The 4905-nt window shown below is 42.0% G+C and overlaps 1 protein-coding gene across 3 annotated transcripts in view; it reads left to right on the top strand.

The window, feature by feature from the left end:
* Positions 1-3897: 3897 nt before the first annotated feature.
* TSTA3 (tissue specific transplantation antigen P35B) overlaps positions 3898-4905 on the top strand; it is a 30278-nt gene continuing 29270 nt past the window's right edge. For 2 of the 3 annotated variants that reach the window (XM_027859904.1, XM_027859907.1), the window contains exon 1: positions 3898-3974. The gene's annotated coding sequence lies outside the window, so the exon portion shown is untranslated. Of the gene's footprint in view, positions 3993-4905 lie in introns of all 3 variants that reach the window. The other variant, XM_027859905.1, reaches the window with a different exon arrangement.

Here is a 4905-nt window from a genome sequence, read left to right as displayed (position 1 = left end):
ACCTTGAAATATCCTTTCACACACTACAGGTTGACATAGATGACAAAAAAAGGGGGAATAGTAAACATTGGAAGTGTTAGTTACAAAGACAAGCATATTAGCACTGTTGGTGGAGTTGTGAATTGGATATCAATTTGAAATTATGGAAGAAAAGTGACTAAATTATCCATACTTTTTGAACTAACAATTCTATTACTGGGCATATATCCCATAAAAGTTAAAGATGATGGAGAGAGGGGTCATTGGAGACCAGTATCGGCACACATAAAGCCCCTACACCTATCTACATGAACCTCTGGGATAAGCACTTTCTATGTGCCAAGCACTTTGCTAAGTGATGAGATACAAAGAAAGATGACAGCCCTTCTTAGACCACATGTACATAACTAGGTACAGATCAGATATATTAGAATAGAAAGAAGATAATCTTAGAAGTAAAGATACTAGCCACTGAGAAAGATGGGAATGGGGGCAGGAGGGTAAGAGACTGGGAAAAACCTTATGTATAAAGTGGGATTTGAGCTGAGTGTTGAAGAAAGCTGAGAAAGCTGAGACAGAAGTAAGGAGGGAAAATATTCTAGGCCTAGGGGACAACCAGTGCTTGAGTAGGGAAGAGAGTATCCTGTGTAAGGAACATCAAGTTCCAGTGTTGCTGGATCACAGAGCTTGCAATGTTTGGCTCAATGCCAGACAAATAGAGTCTCAAATTTGGCTAAACATCAAATTTATTTCTATATTTTGATTTAAAATGCAAATAAAGTGGATGAGAAATGGTTGGAGAATTATACAAGCTCTCCTGTTTGAAATAAAAATTGATTTTTTATTATTAGCCACTTAACCAATCAGCCAAAATGAAAAGCTAATTATGATATGAAATACTTTTCTGTTGGCTAATGACGAGTACTATATTAAATGAGAAATATACTTAGAGTGCAACTGCCTACTTTGCTTCATTTTTACCAGTGTTTATATGTAAACCAAGCTTTGTAGGGAATGAATCTGTTTCAACAGGTCTTTCTTCTTTGTTATCACGGGCACTGCACAAGCTACATTCTCACAGAGACTCTACTGAATCATGTCTACTGATCCATGTTGCCAACCAGTTCATTTGAAAATCTGACAGACAGGAGAATGGTGACATAAGAAGAGGATAAGTTTAAATCAGGAAATAACCTTAATACTGCAAAGACAGACAACATGAGAGTTGTCTCTGAAGAACATCTGTGATGGTCTGTGATGCTTTCAAGATGGCTTCTATGGATTGTGCCCAGAGATCATGGTTTTAAAACAGCCTGACATTTGCACTGCAAGAACACCAACATTTGTGCTATCTTATTCACATGATTACACAACTGATAAAGTATCATTGCAGGGTGACAAAGGGAAATGAGGGAACTTCTCTGGTGCAGTGTACCCAACACAAATGAGGGTAGGCCAATGCATCTATCTGTTGGAAACTAGTTTGTGCACTAAAATGTTGAACAAGTATTGTGGTTTGGAAATAATCTGATGACAGGTTGAGAAACTGCAAGAACTCTGCACTTAGAAGCAGAGTAATTTTACGGAATCACTGTATAAACACAATTGTTGTGTACGTGATCATTACAGGTTTTGAATTGATGCAGAAGCAATTCTATAATGCTTCAAACATGTACATGCTTATTGTCACAGAGGAAAAATATATTTGCAACATAATTGGACAATTATTTACTGCTTAAGACACCATTAAAGAATTTTTAGCATGAATCCTTCGGACCATTGTTGTGAACCCCCAATGGGTTCTCCCTAAATGGGAACCACTACTCTGACTGATTGTTGGTCTTTGTTCTCAAAGAGAACCAAAATGATATCACTATGTCAGGGCCAAGGTATGACCAGACCAATATAAGTTGAGAAGACTGTACCACAGATCAGACACAAACAGTCCACATGAACCTCTAGAGGAGGGCTGGCTCTAAATTTGCACATCCCATGTTTCTTTGAAGCTACTACAATTCTGCTTTGCTTATACAGCACAGCATCTTCTTTGAGGGTAGCACCCCATGCTGGTCAGTTCCGTGCCTGTGTCTCCCATGTTTCACAATAGATTCCAAAGTTCTTCCAAAATACCTTGAAAGTGTCCTTGTGTCGCTTCTTCTGACCTCTCTGTGAGTCCTTGCCTTGCATGAGTAATAGTTTTTTAGGCAAACATACATTTGGCATTTGAACAACTGAAGTTGTTCTCCTTGCAATAGAGTTTGAATGCTTGGCAGTTCAGCTTGTGAAAGGACCTGAGTGTCTGGTACTTTATCTTGCCAAGTGATCTTCAGAATCTTCCTTAGACAATTCAAATGGAAGTAATTCAGTTTCCTGGCATGGCACTGGTACACTGTCCAGGATTCACAGGCATACAACAGCAAGGTCAGCACAAGAGCTCTGTAGACCTTCAGGTTAGTGGGCAGTCTACTACCTCTTCCCAGCAAAGAGGCAGAGGACTGCTAAGGCATAACATTGCATATACTGTCAAATGGGTGCTGCTGTCTTGCTTAGCTGTTTTTCTTTGTTACAAGATACTGGAGTGGTTTACCATTTCCTTCTTCGGCTCCTTTTACAGATGAGGAACTGAGGCAAACAGGGTTAAGTGGCTTGTCCAGGGTCACACAGATAGTAAGTTTCTGAGGTCAGATTTGAACTCAGGAAAAAGAGTCTTCTGGACTCTAGAACCGGACTGTCCTAACTATGGGAAAACAAGGACATTTTACTGTCAGTGGAACCGTAAATTTTTGCAGCCATTTCAGCAAAGTAATTTGGAACGATGTCTCAAAAGTTATTAAATTGTGCAAACCCTTAACCTAATGATACCACTACTAGGCCTATGGGCAGCTAGGTGACGCAGTAGATAGAGTACCAGCCCTGAAGTCCCAAGGACCTGAGTTCAAATGACATCATACACTTACTAGCTGTTTGGCCCTGGGCAAGTCACTTTATCGTTTGCCTCATTTTCTTCATCTGTAAAATGAGCTGGAGAAGGAAATGAAAACTCATTCCAGTATCTTTGCCAAGAAAACCCCAAGTGGGGTCACAAAGAGTCAGACACAACTGAACAACGACAAACTAAGCCTATGCCCCAAAGAAATCACAGAGAAGACAAGATCTGTACGTGCAAAAATATTTATAGCAGCTCCTTTTATGGTAGCAAAATGTTGGAAACTAAATGGGTAAGCCAATCAATTGAGGAATGACTGAACAAATTACAGTAATGGTATACTACTGTGCCATAAGAAATGATGAAAAGGATGATTTCAGTGAAACCTGGGAAAACTTGATGCAGTGGAAGTGAGCTAAACCAGGAGAACAGTTTATACAGCACAGTAAACACAGAACTACATAGTAAAAATAAATTGCTTTGAAAGACCCAAGAACTCTGATCAATATAATGACCCACCATGATTCTAGGGTTGAAATGTATATTTTCTGGATTTGGCTAAGCTGAAATCTGGTTTTCTTCACTACGCATATTTGTTAAAAGAATTTTGTTTTAATTCTTTTTTTTTTCAAGTGGGGGGAGAGACTAGAGCAAAAGAAAAAGTTTTTGTTCACTAAAAAAATTAATTTTAAAAAATTTAAAGATTTAAAAATAACTAAAGCGAAAGGTTTGTACTAACCACTGAGATCCATCCCTTCCAGCTCTCAGTGCCATGACCCATTCTTTTTCACCACACTCAGGGTTGGAAGGGATCAGGTGGGGGATGGAAGAGCTCCAGGCAATGTTTACACTTCCCAGAGATTCCTAGGATGTAGAGCAGGACTACATTTCCCAGAATTCTTTGTGTAGGGAAGGGACGTGGCGAGGAAAACCTCCATTCACAAAACAGGACTACATTTCCCAGCGTCCCACGGGGTTCTCCGTCCCGCCCCTCCCCACTCCGGGCTTTGGCTGGATCCTCCTGCGTGGCCGGCGTGGACTCCTGCCGGAAGCAGCTGTGGAGCAGCAGGTAGAGTCCGAAGCAGAGGTGGGAACCTGGGTAGGGGGAAGGCGGAGTGGGGGAAATGGGAGCTGGGGAGGGCCGTGGCGTGGCATCACTTACTCCCCGAGTGTCAGCAGAAAGTGAGCTTAGAGATGTGATCTATCCCGTTGGACAGAGGGGGGAAACTGAGGCCCACGGAGAGTCCGAGGTGCCCTTGTGGTCGTTGTTCAGGCGTTTCAGACTCTTCGTGACCCCATTTGGGGTTTTCTTGGCAAAGATACTGTAGTGGTTTGCCATTTCCTTCTCCAGCTCGTTTTACAGATGAGGAAACTGAGGCAATCAGGGTTCAGTGACTTGCCCAAGGTCACACAGCTAGTAAGTGTCTGAGTCAGAATTTGAATTCAGGTCCTCTAGGGCCGGTTCTCTATCCACTGCCACCTAACAGCCCCCGGGGTGCCCTTAAGGGTCCACAGAAGACCCTGCCCTGCTGAACCCTTCTGTCCCAGTCACTGGAGACAGGACCAGATTTCCACGTGCCCTTCAGTCCTCTTCCCTCTCTTCCAATGCCCAGCTCCCATGAGGTTATTTTGTATTTATTCTAAGTATCACATACTTACATATGTGCATGTTGTTTCCCCCTACAGAATGTCAGCAACTTGAAGGCAAGGCAGGGTAACATGCATCTATTAGGTGCCTACTGTGTGCCAGGCACTGGGCTAAGTGCTGGGGATACAAAAAGGGGCAAAAGACCATGCTTCCCCTTAAGGAGTTTACAATCTAATGGAGGAGATAACATGAAAACAACTAGGAAGGGACTGTTTTACCTTTGTCTTGGTATCCTAGGCACCTGGCACAATGTATATACCTAGTAGATATTTAATAAATACTCCTTAATCAGTTGATCAGGTGCAGGGGGGATCTTGCACCTACCCATTCACACACAAAGGAAGGAAGATTG

Source organism: Vombatus ursinus, unplaced genomic scaffold, assembly GCF_900497805.2.
Source record: "Vombatus ursinus unplaced genomic scaffold, bare-nosed wombat genome assembly UNPS02014173.1, whole genome shotgun sequence".
NCBI lineage: Eukaryota > Metazoa > Chordata > Mammalia > Diprotodontia > Vombatidae > Vombatus > Vombatus ursinus.
The sequence above is the reverse complement of the archived record's forward strand: the minus strand, read 5'-3'. Positions and strand labels throughout refer to the sequence as shown.